The sequence below is a fragment of the Musca autumnalis genome, unplaced genomic scaffold, assembly GCF_047663935.1.
Source record: "Musca autumnalis isolate F117 unplaced genomic scaffold, ASM4766393v1 scaffold_4, whole genome shotgun sequence".
In the NCBI taxonomy this organism is placed as follows: Eukaryota; Metazoa; Arthropoda; class Insecta; order Diptera; family Muscidae; genus Musca; species Musca autumnalis.
This window is the reverse complement of record NW_027411977.1, coordinates 169,199,280-169,219,532: the sequence shown is the minus strand read 5'-3', so window position 1 is coordinate 169,219,532 and position 20,253 is coordinate 169,199,280. Positions and strand designations below refer to the sequence as shown.

Genomic DNA, 20,253 nt, shown 5'->3' with positions numbered 1-20,253 from the left:
AATATTTGCCAAAAATTTATTAAGATCGGTCAACATTTTAGTGTAGCTCCCATACAACGATATCTCCCGATTTTATGTATTTCGAGGTTCTTGACCACATTTTATAGTACATTTATCTGTAAATTAGAATTTATGGTTCTGGATGCCTAAGAATTCATCGTGGGAAAATTTGTCAATATAGGTCAATGTTTTGGTATAGCCTCCATATAGAGGAACATTCGAACATTTTAGGCATATATTGCAACTAAGCTCTCTCAAATTGTGAATTGTGCATTTTGAAGGGATTGAACATATTTTTATCAAACCATTCTAAAATGGCCACTTTTGATGCGTAAAAAATATTACACTTTATACACCAAAAAATTTTAATTTTTTATGGTGCTCTTCAAATTATTAAAAATTCTTTAGCTTTAACACAGTGTAACTGTAGAAGTAAACAATATATAATCTTGACATTTTGGTCAGAGACTTAGAATTTTGTACCATATTACCATGTAACGACAGTTATACCAAAAACCTAATTTAATTTTTTTAATTATTGTCCATTTTTTTGCGATTTCACCCCTTGTGCATCGGCATCATTTCACAATTATATATACAGTAACTATATATAGTAACTATAGCATTGTCTTATATAGGGTGAACACAGACATTAAACCAAAACACGACATACTGTATAACAATAACAGGGAAAATGAAGACAAAAACCCCAAAATGCAAAAATTTTACCTTTTTGTTATACTCCAATATATTTCAAAATTATGCAAAATCTGGACACATTTTGACGAATTTTTTAAACACATTTCTACAAGACTTTTTCAGAACTAATTTTTCTTAAAATATTAAGATTTACTTCTGTTTGAAATATCCATTTTGAAAATGCCATGTTTATGTAGCAAAAACTACGTTATGGCGATTTAAAAGCAGCAAAATTTTATAATTTTCATCTGTTTCTTAAATTTTAAAATTATGTTCAACTTTAACACTGTTCTACACGAAAAGTAAACAATATACGGGGATGTTTGTGGAAAAATATATGGAAAAATATATGTATAAAGTATACATTTCTAAATAATATTCGAAAAAAAATTCATTAACCCCTCCTCTACATTTTCAAATTGTCTTTGAATATAAGGTTCCTTTTTAGAATACACCTAAGATAAATAAATATATATACCATGCAATTTGGTATATTTGATAATTGGGAAAATTGCGAGTTTATTGAAGATCTATTGTCAAAAAATTGTGCACTTGTACCTCACATATGGTTTGAATATAGTTCATTTTGGGCATATATTGTGATATCAAAAATATATTTTATACACGCAGAGAAAAAATATTTTTCGCTTTTGTTGGAACAAAAATATCAATTTTTGTTCCAAAATTGTATTTGTTTTGTTCAAGCATTGCATTGCAAATCCAAAAATACAATCTTTTGCTCCAAACATAAAAAACAAAAACAACTTTCGGAATTCCGCAATATTGTAAAAATCATTAACAATACCGATTGGTAGGAACTATCATAATCTAGAATTTTTACAAAAAATATTGTCTTTTAAAAAAATCGCTTTTGTTGTAGTTTTAAATACGTATTGTTATTTTGTTTTTTTTTTTTTCAGTAGATACACAATTTTGGATTGAAAATGTCTATTATTAGTTCAAAAATACATATTTTTGACTATACTCTCTCCCGTTAACTTGTTGAGTATTTGCTCTGGATTCTAGTCGCTGCATTCTTGTTTTGCACTCTTTAGTTTATGTGTGGCAGCCGGTGAAGTTATTTGTGTTTGCGCATTCTTTGTCCCTAATTAGTTTTTGTTTGGCAGTCAAAGAAAGTGGACCAAAAAATGTAAAACATTAGTGATTATAAACTCAGAAAAACAACATTCCAAGACAAAAATGCAAAAAAAACTAATAATAAAAGTGTCATACATTATTAAATCTATTGAATTCTTTATTGTTTTAAAACTGTCGGTGTTTTCTTTTTTTATGGCGTTATCTACTTTTGCCATGTAGTTTTTGTTTTGTTTTTGGTTTTCTCATGTGTTTTTGTGAAGCGGTAAATATAAAAGTGGTGGTTGAAGCAGAATTTGCGTTGCAAGGAGATATTAAAGAAGAATTCCGATAATTCATACATCTTTGACACAATAAATTAAATTTTCTTGAAAACGTCGATCCCTTTTGGGTTCTTTTTGTACTGAATAATGTTTACAACACGCGTTTGTAGTTTTGACCAAAACTATTGTAAATATAGATAATTTTACCTCAACTGTTCTGAATTCTAACAATATTTATTGTCCATTTTTACCAATACTATTATTCATTGTTGTTTGACACCACCTCTTTTGAATCTCTTCATCTACTATCGTATGTAAGTTGTTATGTGTGTGTGTTTTGTGGAGAGCTAAAAACAAAAAAGGTGGTTGAAACTTATTATACGAAGAGAAAATAGAAATAGTTTTTTTTCCTAAATTTGAGTTTTTGTGAACGAATTGTCGGAATTCTATTTTAATTTAAAATATAAAGAGCGCGTTGCAACAGTCTAATAATTTTTGCAATGCATGCTCAATGAAAACCAAAGAAAAGACTATTGCTGACACTTGTATTTTATTGCGTAGTTTTGTGTGTCTGTTTTTAACTAACTTCATGATGCAATTTTTTTATTTAGCTGGTTAAGAAGTGTTTTGCTGCAGACTTTTTAAATTTAGTTAAGAAAACATAAAACTAATCAACGACAGCTGAAGTGGACATTTTTAATAAGAGAATACTCTCTAAACCAGTTATATTCAGTAATTTGGTGCAACAATACATTTCTTCAACCGATTTTGTTTTGGGCATAAAATTAATTAGTAAGTATCTTCTTTTTGTACTTTTACTAAGCGATGTTTCTAACATATTTTCTTTTTTTATTTAGCTTCAAATTGTACTAACGACTTGGATTCACAATTTTCCTGACCGAATAAATCACAATAAATAGTTTACCAACATGCTTTATTTGCACATCAATCTTTGTTAAACTAAATAAAATTAGCGTCAATTGAAATTAAAATTATCTCATATCAGGTTTATTTAAAATTTTTAATAATCATATATGAAATAAATAATAAAATGAAACTTTTTATATTTTTTTAAATGTAACACATTAAAAAGGTAGGTATGCAATTTTTATTCCAACCATTTCGCATTGCAACAATAAGTATTGTTACTTCTGACCAAAACTATTGTGAATTGCAAAAATAAATATTGTTACTTCTGACCGAAACTATTGTAAGTTCTAACAATATTTATTGTCCATTTTGACTAAAACTATTGTGAATTGCAAAAATAAATATTGTTACTTCTGACCGAAAATATTGTAAGTTCTAGCAATATTTATTGTCCATTTTGACAAAAACTATTGTTAATTGCAACAATAAATATTGTTACTTCTGACCAAAACTATTGTAAGTTCTAACAATATTTATTGTCTATTCTGACCAAAACTATTGTAAATTGCAACAATAAATATTGTTAATTCTGACCAAAACAAATGTATGTTCTAACAATATTTATTGTCCACTTGGACCAAAACTATTGTGAATTGTAACAACATATATTGTTACCTCTAACCAAAACTATCGTACTTACATGTTTGGTCCAAAGCGTTATAGAGTCAAAGTGACAATACATATTTATATTTAGAACACATAATATAGTCCAGTGTGACAATAACGATTGTTGGATTGGCAATACTACATAAGGAATCCAACAATATGTTAACAATATATATTTTGCTCTTGGAATATTGTTGGATCAAACATATTTTTTTCTCTGCGTGTACCGGTTGAAATAACTAACAATGAATAGAAACAAATAGAAAGAAAATTTATAAATTCCAAAATTATTCATATTCAATTATACAGCAAAGAAGATAGCATAAGTCAGCTGCGCTAACGATGATATACCTTCAGCCTCTAAAAATTTATTTATTTTGTGACACGAGTTTGCTTCAAAATATTGTAGAATCTGTAGAAATCGTAATATGTCGTGATAGAGACAATTTGTAGCATGTTAGGAAATTGTGCTTCTCTACACAAAACACATTATATATCAGGCAGTAGGTGCGTTATCTAGCAGACACATTATTGCAATATGCATCAGGGGAAAGGTCAGTAGTTATTATTCCATATGTAGGCTACTTTGCCGGTATATAGGCATTTTATAGGCATTTTCTTCTACCTAAACTCTTACCTCGTGCAAAATTTCGTGACTATTGAGCTACAATTGCGACCTCTAGCGGGTTTATGATTACACTACAAACAAAAAACTGGATATATTAGGCTGTAACTCTGTTATCTGGTCACGTACATCAACATAATTGACATCAATTGAAAGGTCAAGAGATCGTCTTCCAAATATAACTCACGAGTTCACAATTTTCACACAAAAGTTGTGGTCCATTTAACGCTCTAAATATTATCTGATCGCCATCTCAAATTTCAAACTTCTTCTTTGTCATATACTCTTACCTTATTTAAAATTTCGGACTAATCGGACTATTATTGCGACCTACAGAGCAGCTACAAAATTGATAAAAATTATGTTTTTGGTCCATTTCAACCGCTAAATATTTCACGATCATCACCAATTGAAATAGCGATCTATTCTGATGTGAAACCGACCTCCATATTAAATTTCGTGACGACCGGCCCATAATTGTGGCCTGGAGTTTGATTACAATTTATAATGGACAGACGGACATACGGGCGGACACACATCTCAAAATCGCTTTATCTCGCCGAGATATGAAGATTGGTATACCACATTGGGGGGCTCCGACGAATATTTCGCGGTGTTACATGAATTTTTCCCAAAACAAAATTCTTATAATACCCTTTCCACATAGTGGTGTAGGGTATAATGAAACAGCTTCACTAAATAAATGAAACATTTCCATTAAATAAATAGAACAGTTTCATTAAATAAATTAAACTTTTTCGAAGTCCCTTATACTATTTTGCGGAATGAAAATAAGGTCTGTTCTGAAGTCTTATCTATATTATCACCCTTATATTATCAATTTTCTTCTAATTATTTTTTCTTTATTAAGAAAATGTTTCTAATTTTCCGCAATCATAAACAGAACAAATTTCAGCAGCAGAGCAACAGAGCAAATCAGCAAATTTTTAACAAAATTGTTTTAGTTGACATTATAACACTACCAAGTGTGGATGGATAAAAAATTATTTTACGAATCGTGTTTTTAACTTAGAAAAGTATGTAAATATTGGGTAAACTGTTTCTTATAGGGTTTATGTGTTCATTTGTTTATTTAAGTGCATTTTTATTTATTTGTTTTTGTTTCTTTGTAATATATGCAAGCAATAGATAATCTAAAGAAGAGTGGAATGACGGAGAAAATGCCAGAGTTTGGTGTCCAGCGACAAAAGACAAATAAGTTACTAATCATAAACTTCGTTGAAAGTAGGTATGAAGTGTTTAATGTGAAAAGAAAATACAAATATTAAATTAAAACTATTTCATGTAGTTTTTATGTGTACAATGTTTTATGTGAATTTTGTATGTTGTATACCAACATCACGGACGTACATGACATGACTCAGCGGCAAAATATGAAGGTATGTTATTGTTTAGGAAACCAGTTAATTTGTTAAAAAATTGGTTATTCTTTCAATTTTACTTACAGATGACAACGCCCAATGGTATCATTAATGTATGTAATTAATACCTGAGGAATTATAAATGACGTGTTGTATCCATGGTCAAAACTTATTTCAATAATATGAATTGAACATTAATGAACAAATTCGTTAATTTTACTTCAATGAAACTCAATAAAACTTTTTTCGTTTATTCAATGAAGCTCTACGTTGTTTCAAAATCAATGACAAATTTCATTGATGGAACGTAAAATTTCGTTTATATTATGAAGCTTTTTCTTTCAGTGTATTGTTACGGAATTAGGGTTCAAATTAATCCCGTGTAGACGTTGTTTTATTCCCCAATACGATTTGCACGAAATAAAACGAGGATTCGTTTTAAATTATGATTCCACAATGCTTTATTGACGTTATTCTCTTCAGTTATTCACACAAGACTTTATTTCTCTACTAGCACACAGCTAACTCTAGGAACTAGTACGCACACACTCTATTACTCTATTACTCTATTCAGGTCACTTCTTTACTATTTAGATTACACTGGCGGTTATAGTTCGCGATATAATTTATAACTAACTCCCAGCCGCTACTTTCCCGTATTGATATGTGCCCGCTGCTATATAGACTGTTCTAATCCCCTTAACCTGGGAGGTTCTACAATGTTCAGGCGAAATGCTAACGATTAGCAAACACACACATGTACGCACATACAAACTAAAACAACAATTGTTGACATTTTACTCCTTAATGAATGCTTAGGGTTAAAATGCCAAAATACAACCAAATACGTTGGAAAATGTGTCTGTAACATTTAAAATATGTTTGTCCTATCGGCCGGTATCCTTCAAGGGATGCTTTACCAAAACGCGTACCTATATTGAAAGTATTTTGTCCATAAGGTTTCTATCCGCTGAAAACTCAATATACCAATTTGCAGCAAAATCGATTGAAAAATGAATCCAAAACGTAAAAACGGCCACCGCAATTACATGAGCGCTATATGAAACCACGAGTCTACGTGGCCCAACTTGAGTCTCAAACAATCCATTAATATAAGAAACATTTTTGCAAGTTAAAAGTTATTAGTAGACATCGGATTTTTGCATGTTTTTTTATTTCTTATCCGATTGGACTCAAATTTTGGATCTAGGCGTTTTTCGATATTTGGGGTCATATCAAGAACATGCAAAAAATATGCAAAATATATGCAAAATATATGCAAAAAATATGCCAAAAAATATGCAAAATATGCAAAAAAAATGCAGGATATGACAAAATATGCAAACAGTTTTTGGCCGAAAATCGTCATAAAAGTCGTAAAGTTGTCAATTAATGTTGGAAAAATCATAAAAAATCTTCAAAGTTTTCTAAATTAACATAGTTGGCCGTTTAACGTCGATTTTTTAGCAGATTATTGTGTTATCGAGACCTCTTCCGACAGTGTGGTGTAAGGTATAAAAGTATGGTATTGTAATACCATTTTTTTTATTATTAAACTATGCAAAAATATAAAATTTGATAAAATATCAAACGTTCTATGTAAAATTCAATATTTTCTTTGTCATAATTTGTAGCAGTGGCCTGGTTTTTGTTCAAAGGGAACAAATCGATGTCGGATTTTTTAAGGCGGCAACCACATAAATTGTTTAGTTTAGTCAGATTTTAAGACTGTCGAAGTTTGAGCACAATTGGGCCTCGAAGTTAAAAGTTAACGATTTTTATCCATATAAAGCATTAAATTAAAGTCCATTCTGTTCTTAGTATTTCTTGCTGAACAACAAAATACGTAAGTATTACTGAATTCGAGATAATAAAGCCAATGTCCCGAAAAAAGGGACTAGGTAGGCCTTAGAGCGAAAATGGAGTCTATTTAAAAAAAGAACATTTTCTTCCTTTTCATCAATTTTTGGAATGAAAACAAATGCCTTTTAAATTTTGTTCTAATTTAAATTTATCCAAGCGTCAGCCATCATGTGGTTTTGGAGCTATCTGGGTATAGCTGACTACTTGAAGAACGCTCTACTATGTAGTCCGCAACTTTCAAGTTGTATACCATCCTTTGCGCCTCCTGGAAATTCGGAGTTAATGTTTAATCTCTTGAACAACAAGAAGTCCCACATTTAATTATGCCAGACCTTTTTCTACGAATTTTGGCAGTTGCTCTGTGGAAGTTTGGATCGAATATTTCTGAAGAAATTTCCATCTTTGCTTGGTTAAGATTTTTGTCGCCTTTTGACTCTTTACGGTGTTTTGCACCTTTGGATCAAACAATGCCAGGTCAACAAGTTCAGGACTAAGATACCACAGATTATTAGAATCATGTTGTTATTTCCTTTTTCAGATATTTGTGTGTCAATGTTTTCATATTTCAATAGATTTTCAATGAGGGGTAGGTCTTGTTTTTATTAAAAGTATCGTAGAATCTAAAGAACCATCTGTTCCGAAAAGAATCAAGCGTGGTTTCAAGAAAATCTAACTATGAAATTGTCATTGGTGCTGGACCCCTGTAAGGTGTCCTATAGGAACGTTACTAGTATCATTTTGGCTACAGTAGAAGCTATCGGAGAGGATCCCTACAAATATAATATCTCTAGAAGCTTTATCCGTGAACAGCGGAGAATAAACCGTGAAAAATACACGCAACAACTTTAACGAACGAGGTTTTTTGCGTGCACTGGCATGGAAAACTATTACCAGATATTCTCAAAACAGAGCAGAAAGAACGGGTTGCTGTTCTGGTATCACATGGGGGTAAAGAACAACTCCTAGGCGTTCCATAAAACTGACAGTAGCTCAGGGGAGAAACAAGACCTAGCAGTGTACAAATGCCGACAACAACTGAGTGTTATAAGTGAGAGTTTGGGTTATTGATTTTACAAAACGTATAACGAACAAGATAATGTTTATATAGATATAATATAGGATATATTGGGTAAACATTATCAATAGGTTGAAAAGAAATAGAGACAATAGATTGGTTTAATACAAAAAATATGAAAAAAAAATATTCAGAAATATTTTTTAGGTCCAAAACAAGACCTAAACCGCATTGAAGATTTACTTAATACGAAAGCCATTCACAAACAAATAGCAGACAAAGGAAATAACAAAATGATAAATCATATGTGGTACCTTAGTCTTGAACTTATTGGCCTGGCATTGTTTGATCTGATAGTGCAAAACACCGTAAAGAACCAACAGACGACAAAAATCTTAACAAAACAAAGATAGAAATTTCTCCAGAAATATTCGATCCAAACTTACAGAAAATCAGCTGCCGAAATTCCTAGAAAAAGGTTTACCAGGCATAATTACAAGTGAGACTTAATTGCTGTTCAAGAGATTAAACATTAACTCCGAATTTCTTGAAAAAGATCCTGCAACTTGACCACAGAACATCAATTACCAGGAGGGGTACAGGATGGTAAACACCTTGAAAATTGTTAGCGACATAGCAAGGAGTCGAGTTCATCACCAAGTTGTCATCTGTACCCAGATGGCTCCAAAACCACATTATGTCAGTCCCTTAAGTAAATTTAAATATGTATGAACAAAATGTAAGCGTTTGTCATTGAAGCCATACAATGAATGTACAAATGACCATCTTTGTAAAAACAAAATTGCATTTGCAAAAGGAAATGTTTGATGATAACGAAGCCATTCCACGGCTGATATGTCTGATAAGCCTCTACAAAAGGCGAAACATGTCACATAATGGTGGTTGTGTGGTTTCGAATCTTCGGCTTTCCTTTTTCACTTGCAAACATCATCGGTCATTAAGCTCCGACTCCAACGAGAAATTAAAATTAATATTAAAATAGATCTTCGCCCTAATAGGCAACATTTTCCAATAAAGTAAAATGTATTCGTTTTCATTCCCAAAAATTGATAATATAGGAAGAAAAATGTTTTTTACAATAGACTCCATTTTTGTAAGACCTTTTTCGGGACATTGGCTTTGTTATCTCGAATTCAGTAACACTTACGTACTTTGTTGTACTTTTATTACTTTAATTAACACGTTCGCGGACGCAAGCAAATTCAGAGAGGTGAAAAACATGACACCCAATTATTTTCGAAATTAGTTTTTTTGTTTTTATTTATTAATTATTGATTATTATTACTATTTTTTATTTATTATAGAATGTATCTTGTTGAAATAAATCGTATTATGTATATTAATCACCAAAACTTAAGATTGTATACAAGTAAATGAACAAAAATTGGCTGACAACGTGAATGCTATAGCATTCACGTCATTTTGCATCGGAATGCTATAGCATTCACGTCCGCGAACGTGTTAAATGCATAATACGGGCAAATAGCTTTAACCGTTCCACATATATGGGTCGTCGAAGTCGCCAAATAACAAAAAATCAAGATTTTCATAACTTCGAGGCCTCAGTAGCACATATTTCAATTGTGCTCAAACTTTGGCAATCTTAAAATCTAACAATACCAAAAGGTTAAGGCGGCTCCCCGGCTAAAAAAATCCGAAATCGATTTGTTCCTTTAAGTTAAATCCAGCCCAATGCTACAAATTAAGACAAAGAAAATATTAAATTTTACATAAAACGTTTGATATTTTATCAAATTTTGTATTTTTGCATAGTTTAATAATAATAATAATAAAATGGTATTACGACATCATATTTTTATACCCTACACCACACTATCGTAAACGGTCTCAATAACATAATAATCTGCTGAAAAAAAATCGACGTTAAACGGTCTTAGTTTAGAACACTAAGTATTTTTTGATGGTTTTTCCAACTTTAAATAACAATTTTACGACTTTTATGACGATTTTCGGCCGAAATCTGTTTGCATATTTTTGGCATATTCTGAATATTTTTTGCATAGTTTTTGCATGTTTGCTTTTTTTTGCATATTTTTTTGCATTTTTTGAATATTTTGTGCATATGCAAAATAAATACGAAATATGACCATGTTATTGAATTCAGTTTTCTTTGAAACGAATTTTGGTCCAATCTGAATCTTCGTATCTTTATTATTAAAAAATTTGCAAATATGCAAAATCCGATGTCTAGTTATTAGTAAAGTTCCGCAAAAGTGGTCATATTTCGCACTATGCGGTGAGAGTAAACACTGAAGGGGCTGTGGTAAACACTAAGGGAGAGGAGAAGGGGTTACAATGTCACAATGCAGAAGCATTATTGAATAGTCGAAATAAATAGAAAGAAAGAGTACAACAACAATAGCTAAGTAAACAGTGTAAATTAAGTCTAAGCTTGGCACAATCATACAGGTACCCGCGTCAGCCCAGCTGATGTACTGTGAGCTGTCAAAAAAGTTGTTGTAATTGAAAACACAAAATTAAAAAACAAAATTTTTAAAGAAAAACTGTGAATTTTTGAAGGATTTTTGTTATAATGTGTTTATTAATAACTGCTTAACAAAAATTTGTTGAAAAAAATGTGTGAATCGCTTTATTTTTGGAAAACATTTTTGACATTTCACAGTACTGAACTCGTTTTTGTTGTAGTTGTTTGCTGATGCATCTACCTGGTAATTGTGCCATGAGTCTAAGCGATAATTTCATAATTGTTGCAAAACTGAAAGAGAGAAACAGAGAACTGAAAGCGTACAACAATAACAATAACAAAACAAACATAGAAAAGTAGTGATTGGAATTCTATAAAGTAATTGCTGTTGTATTAAAATCAACTAAATGCTTAATGAAAATTTTACGTTGCAATTCAAATTCTTAAATTAACAGAAATTCATATAAATTAACTTAAATCTATCAGTTACTTTCGTAACAGTATGTATGGGACTTAAATCCCAATCTGAACCGATATCAAATTCCAAATTCCTTCACACATTCTAAATATCGTCATAATTGGACAGATATAGGGTGTTTAGTGAATCAAATATTTCAAATCGCCTGATAATAATTGTTACGGAATTAGGTTTTGAACTTAATCCCGCGTAGACGTTGTTTTATTCCCCGATGCGATTTGTACCAAATAAAACAGGGTTAGTTTTGGATTACGATTCTACAAGGCTTTATTGACTTTACTTCAGTTATTCACGCAGGACTTTATCTCTCTACTAGCACAAAGCTTATCTCTAGTAACTAGTAAGCAAACAGCTTTACACTATTTAGGTTACTTCTTTACTCCTTAGATTACTCTTACGGTTTAAAGCTCGCGGTTTATTATTCACAACTAAATCGGCCGGCACCTGCACCCGCGTATTTATACCCGCTCGCATAGACGTTTCTAGCATCCCACAATGTTCAAACGAGATCCGGATGCACATACACACATACTCGTATACAAACAGACAAATACAAATTAACAGCCTGTTTCTGTATGTCGAAAGAAGAATGTGTGCGAATGAAACACGCCCAAACTTTAGTTTTCGAAATAATTTTACCTTTGCTTTTGCTTCAAAACAAAAAAAAACATGAAAAACACACAAGAGTTTGGTCGTGTTTCATTCGCACACATTCTTCTTTCGACATACAGAAACTGGCTGTTAATGTAAACAGTACGGCAGCGGCAATAAACACGCGAGAGCAGGAGGGCAAAATTATAAATGACGTCACAATGTAATGACATCAACTGAACGCACAAAACAAATAAAGAGAGAATACAAGTTAAGTTAAGTTAACATTTATTGAGACTTTTTCTTATTTCGATAACATTGTGTATGTAATGTACTGTAAAATGATAACATGATACTTAGAACTATATTTGTCTTGTTCCAATAACTTGAAAGTGGTAATGCTACATGCTGAGAATAACACAAGAGAATGCACATGTGTGCAAAAGAATGAGAAACAAGGCTTGCTCGCGGCCTTAACAGATAGCTGACTGTCAAAAATAAATTACTTATGACTAAACAACAATTAAAAGAGATAACAAGAGACTGTTAAGCGTTGTGTCAAACAGCGAAGATATGTAAGAACATATACATGTAGACATATCAATATGTTAATATGAGTTAGCGTATCACAGATGTATTGAATGTTTAGAACAGGTATCGGCACCAATACAAATGCATTGTTTGCGGCCTCACGCATACGACTCTCTCTCGCTCTCTCCACAAACAGCGTGTGCGTTAATGCATTGCTAAAATTAAAAATCATTGAAACAACCGACAACAGAACCTTCTTCTTTGACTTCTGAACGAAGACTGAGAGGTGGTTGTTCTGTTGTTATTCTCATCAAGGGCACGTGTGCCCCTTTTTGCCGGACATTGGTTTAGAACATGCATGTTAAAACATAAAAGATAACAAAGTATAAAATAAATAAAGCGAGAGAGCGAAGCTCATATCTTATAAAAATATTATTTTTAAAGGTAAAAGATATTTAAAATATTTAAAATAAAAATTACATATATATTTTTAGCCCCTGTGGGCACCTTGTACTGTCGTTCTGTAAAAATCAGGTACGTTTGAATTGCTCGGATCATCTAAGCTTTCGTTGTAAATGCCAATTGCGGATAAATATGTTGAGTTTGACCAATATGTATCCTTTTCAGTCTGGTGAATGATGTTCAACAAGTCATTTTCGTGGAATTCCAACCCATCTACAAACTTCTTTAGCTGGTAAAGTGCGTATCTGCAGAAAGGTTGAACTCCTGCTTTTCCATAGACGTATGCGTTTGAGAACTTCTTTGTAGGATTTTCGTAATGTTGGTTAATGCATTTTCTAAGTACATTGCGCTCAAAAACCTCAATCTCTTTGGCTACTGTTGGAGAAATTGTGAACCATGTGGGGAACCCGTATAGCAATATGGATCGTATGGCGACCTTGTACAGGAGTAGCTTTGTGTTTTGGGGTAAGTACTTGCTGCTGAATAATATAGATAACCTTCCAGCTATACGTTTTGCTTTTTGTAGTGTTGTACGAGCGTGGAAATTAAACTTCAAAAGGTTGTTGAAGTTGACCCCCAGGTATTTGATGGACGTTTTGAACGGAATATCTGCCCCATGAAGCGAAAGTTGGAGTTGTTTACTCATGGGGACAACGTATCTTGGGCATTTCCCTGAGGCATTTCGTAAGCAAATCGCATTACTCTTCGCGGCATTAATTTTAATACCCCATGTTTTATAATAGTTGTCGATACGCGCAAGGTGTGAAGCAGCTTTGGCTAATGCTATTGGCGGTGATATGTCGTGTGCGTATATCAAACAATCGTCTGCGTAAAGGATGGCTTGTGAATCATCGGTTATATGGGGGAAATCGTTAAGGAACAGATTAAATAAGAAGGGGGCCAATACGCTGCCCTGGGGGACCCCGCTTTGTATATATCCGAGAGGTGAAGATGTTTCCTTTATTTGAACTGTGAATTTTCTGCCCTGGAAATAGCTTTGAATAATTTTGACTATGAACGGATCAAGGCCCAGATCTATCAGCTTATACAAAATTCCATTATGTGACACCGAGTCAAATGCCTTCTCAATATCCAAGGAAATGGCCACGGTACAAGTTTGATTTCTAAGGTTGTTTGTGACATCATTGTGGAATTTCAGCAATGCATGTTGAGTGGAATGGTGCTTTTTGAAACCGAACTGATGATTTGGAAGTGGTTCTATGATAAACTGGTTTTCTATTTTTTCTCGTAGGACGTGCTCGTACAATTTTCCAATGTTGGATAATAGAGAAATCGGCCGAAAATCTGAAACCGTAGAACTATTTGATTTCTTCTTGATTGGAATAATCTTCGCCATTTTCCAGCTTGAAGGGAAGTATCCGTTGTTTAAGCAGTGATTGAATAAGCAAGTAAGTAATTGAATTGTTGAATCAGGAAATTTTCTAATTATGTAATTAGAAATTCCATCAATTCCACATGACTTCTTGTTATTTGCTAAAGATATTATACTTTTAACTTTTTCAGAGTTTGTAAAATGGAGGTTATCCTCGTTGTTCAGAGCGTTAAACTGCTCAGTGAATGAAAAGATATGCCGAGGAACGGAATCCAAAAAATGGTCAACTTTGGTGTCCAGGTCCGCTACTGGTTGTTCAGGAGTCCTATGGACGAAGACTGACGAAAAATAAGCCTGAAATTGATCTGCTATTGCATGAGGAGACGTAAGGAGATTATTATCATGAACTATGCTGTCACAAAAAGGCGCTTTATTCTTGCCAACAATTTGGAAGACTTCTTTGAATGCCGTTGGACCAGGTTTTATATTTTGCAGCTTAATGTTGAATTTTTGCGCTTGTTCGATATTTACCGTTTCCTTAATTAAGATCTTTAGCAGTTGAATTTGTTTAGAAAGGATTTTATATTCACTGCTTTCCCTGTTTCCGTCTCTATGGAATATGTTTTTGAGCTGTTTTTGCCACCGATGCTTAATTTTATATAGTTTTTTGCACTGCTCGGAGAGTGGGAATTTGCCATCTGGAACGGTGAGTTGTTGAGAGTGAGATTCGTGAACCACTGTGTAACTCCATTATTTAGGTTTCTGTTGTGCGGAGGCATAACGTGACGGGATGCCAAATCCAAATCTGTTTTAAATCTTGCCCAATCAGTGTTTTTGTATGACGTAAAACTTCTTGGAGTATTTAGAATTATATTGCAACGATCCAATTGCAAAGCGAGTTTAAGAGGATAGTGATCGGAAAAAGATGGTAATGTATCCAAGTTGAAGTTTGAAATCAATCCATTTACAATATTTGTACTTATTAGAAAGTGGTCGAGAAAAGAAGGACCGTTTGGGTAAGAAGGTGAAGAAGCACGTACTCGATTTACTTCTAACGAGCTATCATCTAACCATGTCTGTAGCACTTTTCCATTGGAATTGTCGCAGATGTCTCCCCATGTTGTATTTTTGGAATTCAAATCACCGCCTAAGATGAAAGCGTCAAAATTACGGCAAAATTGAGTTAACTTATCCAGATCATTTCTTAATTGCTGATCCGGGTGATTACATGGAATATAAACAGAACCGAATAACCATCTCTGATGATTGCAATTGTTTGCTGAATCAATTTGGATAAATGCTGTACAAATTCCAATATCGCTCAAAACTATCCTATTAAATTTAATAGAGTTTTTGACTACAACTGCTACCCCAACAGATGAGTTATTGCATATAATATTATACCCAGGAAGATTAATTTTTCTGTATCTTCGTAGGTGCAGCTCTTGGATGAAGGCAATGTCTATCTTGTATCTTGAAAGTGTGTTGTGGAGATCAATTTGTCGACTTGTATCGACAAGCGATCTAACGTTAAAGGATAATAAATTAAGTGATCTATGGTCCATATTGGTCTTTTACTTTATTTAATAAACGCAAGAATTGGGTTTTTGCATCCGACTTTGACATGGATTGGTATTTTGCGAGAAACATACTTATCTCCTGCTCCAGTGACATCTCTTCAGGCTCCAAGAAGAAATTCGCTAACTTCAAAAAGTCTTCGATCAAAGACGGTTTCTGAGGGATGTTTATATTTTGATGGGTGTGGTTGTTGTTGAAAAGACTTGAAAAACTCTTTCCTGTGGAAACTCTTGAATTGTTTACTGCCCTGTTGACGTTGGCCCTAGCAATATTTTTTTCTTCTATTGCCTTTGTGACCTTGCTACGACGTGCAGCAACAAATTTTTTATACGTAGGACAGCCCTTCCAGCTGGCCGGGTGACCAGGTTCGCCGCAATTGATGCAATAGGGAGCTGTCGACTCTGACCGCACACGCTGGCACTCGCCAGGGGCGTGCTGTTGATCGCATTTTACGCACTTGTAGGCCGAATTGCAGTTCTTTGATACGTGACCCCACTTCTGACATCTGTGGCACTGTATGTCGGAATCTTTCCTTTTTGGCTTTTCCCACGTAAAAGATTGACCTTGTATAAGGTTAATGTGGGTTACGTCCCCAAGTTTCTTTCCAGGCCGCAGAGAAATAATAAACAATCCGGTGTCTCTGTTTTTTTTAACTGAAGCAGAAGTTTTGAACTTCTTCACACTGTCTACTGTATCGGGGGCTAGAATGTCGAGCTCCGCTTTTATGTCGTCCGAATCAGTGGCTGGATATAATCCTCTAATTATTAAGGACTCTTGTTTAAGTTCTTTTGGCGTGAACGAGTATGACTGTATGTTTTTTTCTTTCAAAACTGCCATCATGGAGGAGTGAATAGCTGGGTCTGCAAAATAAAGCTTACTTTTGCTTTTGTTGACATTCTTTATTTTAAAGGAAGATAAGGGAATAGTTGATTTCAATGACTCATATAAAGTTTTAATGTTGACGTTGAAGACAACAATTGGCGGGCCCCAAGATTTTGGTGCTGACGTAGTTTCTTTTGTTGTACGGATACGAGGTTCAGTGGCTGGGTGGTTATTTTCCAGATTAATATCTGTCAGGACTCCCAGAATGCCAAATTTATTTTGGTCATTAGGGTTGTAACTCACCAATTTCCTTTTGAGATCGGAAGTATTTAAATTTACTGGCAAAAGGGCGCCGTCCAGCCTTTGCCTTTTCGGCTCATTTGGTTTTACATTTTGAACGTTTGTTGCTACGTCACCGTTGGGTTGAGGTGTTGATGTTACTTCTTCTTCCGCAACATCGAAGTCTATGTCATCGAGGATTGGACCAGGCATCTTAAATGCATTGAAATTGCAATTAAAATGCCGGGTGATGTGTTGTTAATTTATAAAAATTATAAATATTTTAAGAGTTTATTTGCGCTAAAAATTTGACGTCCGAACAATTCGAGTGTTACCACCGAGAGAATACAACGAGACAATGACTAGGTAAATCCCACGGCAGCGGGTTCTTACGTACCGGATTGACCCGAAACCAAAAGTGTTTCGGCCAGCGGCTGCCAACCCAGCATTATATGCTGCTACAACAACAACAATGACTAGGTAAACAGTGTAATGCTTGGTTTACATTTACGAAATCCACTCGATTTCAACTGTCAATTCCATTGCTTAAACGTCAAATGAAATCGAATGGATTTCGGATGAGTTTACATTTGACGTATACCCAAAGGAAGTGAAAGTTGTAATCGAATGGATTTCGTTTATTTTATATGGTTATTTCGATAATTTTATATGGTTAATGAAAATTTACGTTACAATTCAAATTCTTAAGCTGGGTACACATTGTCAGTTTTGAATGACAGCTTTGTTGTTGCTTGCTAGTGTGGCCGTTCATTTTTGTCATTCATCATGCAACCACAAAATGTTTTGTGGTTGCTGGACGGTTTGACAGTTATCGATAATTGCGAAATATCGACATTCAAAACTGACAATGTGTACTGCTCTTTAAATTAACAGAAATTCGTCTAAATTAACATAAATCTACCAGTTACTTTCGTAACAATATATATGTAAGCTATATCCAAATCTAATCCGATTCGCACCAAAAGCGTTCTTCCTATGGTTAAAAAAATTATCTTCCCCAATTTTTAGCCCAATCTGTCAATAAATGCGACCTGCACATTGTGAATGGGTGGACGGGCGGACATGCATAAATCGACTCAAAAATGATTCTTTGCATATCCCAAAAAGGAATTGATAGTCCATCTCGTTTCCTTATATATGTTAAGGTAAGATCACATTCTGCAAATATTTGCTCCAGCGACCGGCACTGTGCGCTTACTGAGAGCAAGTGAGCATACATTTCAATGCATTATTTACTTGTGTGGTGTTGTGTATAAAAAACATTTTCTATTTTGGGTATTGTCAACTTTTTTATCAAAAATTTGATTTGATAATGTTTATCAAAAATTTTACATTTCAATTTTACCGATATACCAATCTGGAATATCTATTCTAAGCGCTTATTATATTAGGAAACTAGTTGGCACTACGTTATAAGAAAGATTCGCAAATAAATCAAATATTCAATACATAACACTTCTTGTTATTATACCAATTCTATTTTTATTTAAATCTAAAAAGGCTAACGAAATTAAAACCTCCAAACGTCAGAGCTGCCTTTTCCTGATTGCGCCCATTCAAATGCTAAACCTCTTTGCTTCCATCAGCATTCACTGATTGTTTTTTTTTTTTTTGTGAATTCATTTCCACATCAGCTTACAGTCCGTCGTTTGTATCCGAATACAGAAATCAAGAAAAATAAACAACTAGAGCAACAAAGGTACAAAACAACAATAACAAAATAATCGACTGCATTCATACTCACTGAAGAAGACTGCCCTGTAAACCAACTCTATAAACGGATAGTGCTTCTAACCCCAGTCCTTGGTAAAACATACAAATTTCAAGTGTGTTGTTGATGATGTTGTACGCTAGCATTTGGTTATACGAGCGTGTGTTTAGTTCTGGTTTATAGTCCGTCCAATAACGAATTGTATTGTTGTAGTGTTATTGTGGTAAATGTTGTTCTAAGGCATTATTTAAATTTGTATACACTTTTCGAAGTTACGAGTATTTTCCTCCATTTTAATGGATGTGTCTTTGCCACCTTTTTACAAGTTTCTGATATTGTATTGTTTTTATATGCATATGAGCAAAATATACATACATATGTATGTATATTAGGCCGGGGCGATTTGAAAACCTTAATGGGCCCTTCGCGGTTCTTATTCCTGGGATTGAACTGAGCAAAAAAGTCTACTGGACCATATGTCTACGATGAAAATCGAGCCTCCCGATTTTGACTTTAAGTTTTTTATCTACGGTTTTTTGACATCTTGGCATATAACAGCCAAACCGTTGAGATTTTCGATCCAACACAAAGACAAAAATTGTAGCCAAGACAGTAGTTAAGAACTCTCTAATACATCGCAAAAGCATTGGAACGCTTCTTCAGGCAGTTTTGGTCTTGAGAAAGTGCAAACTTTTCGGAAAATGTCGATAAATGGCACTGTGCTACAAAAGTTGACCAGAAAAATATTCAAGCGTTCTGATGCAACATTCCATCGTGTTGGAATCCATGGAGAACGAAAATGCCTTTAGTTCTTTTGGGTCACTTCGTTTTATTTTTTTATAACGGTAAAAGTAGTGAAAATCTGGGTTTCTTATATTTTAAATTTAAACGGGCATATCTTATTTTTTCCACAACGGATTTCTTTTGATCCTTTTTCCTTTTAAAGGGGTGAATAATATCTTTTGAAAAAGCAATTAATGTTTTAAATCGGTTAACAAATGGCTAGGTTATAGTGGTTTATGTCTGAAAAACCCCACAAAAAACCTATAACTGAATCGGGAGGCTCGATTTTCATCGTAGACATATAGTCCAGTAGACTTTTTGCTCAGTTCAGTCCCAGGAATCAGAAACGCGAAGGGCCTATTAAGGTTGTTTTCCTTCCACACAAATCGCCCCGGCCTAATGTATATGTACGTGCTTTTAGTACACCTTTTCTTTTGAAATTATAAGTTCAATCAACATGAAGGGAGGGTAATATACGATTTTTTTGTTGAAGCGCTTTAACGTCAGTACATCCACATCTATTTGGAAATTTTGACTCCAAATATTAGCCTAAATATTTTTTTTTGTATTTTTTTGTTTTTTCTTATCAGCTATCTAATGAAAAACAGACAAAAAGTAAGAACGGCGTAAAGTTCGGCCGGGCCGAACTTGTTATACCCTCCACCACGAGTTGTATTGAAGTAAAATGGAAAATTTAGTTTCCTTTCGTATATGAAGAA

At 33.6% G+C, this 20,253-nt stretch overlaps 1 long non-coding RNA gene across 2 annotated transcripts; it reads left to right on the top strand.

Annotated features, from left to right (window-relative positions):
* The first annotated feature begins 12,433 nt into the window (after positions 1-12,433).
* LOC141404300 (uncharacterized) lies at positions 12,434-15,716 on the top strand. Of its 2 annotated transcripts, XR_012412983.1 has the most exons (10): positions 12,434-12,589; positions 13,040-13,079; positions 13,173-13,472; positions 13,534-13,691; positions 13,751-14,187; positions 14,260-14,416; positions 14,532-15,046; positions 15,099-15,268; positions 15,327-15,356; positions 15,423-15,716. It is a non-coding gene; the product is annotated as an uncharacterized lncRNA (long non-coding RNA). The 2 variants fall into 2 exon arrangements; XR_012412984.1 differs by lacking the exon at positions 13,040-13,079 and having other exon boundaries at positions 12,556-12,693; positions 13,148-13,472.
* The last annotated feature ends 4,537 nt before the right edge of the window (positions 15,717-20,253 follow it).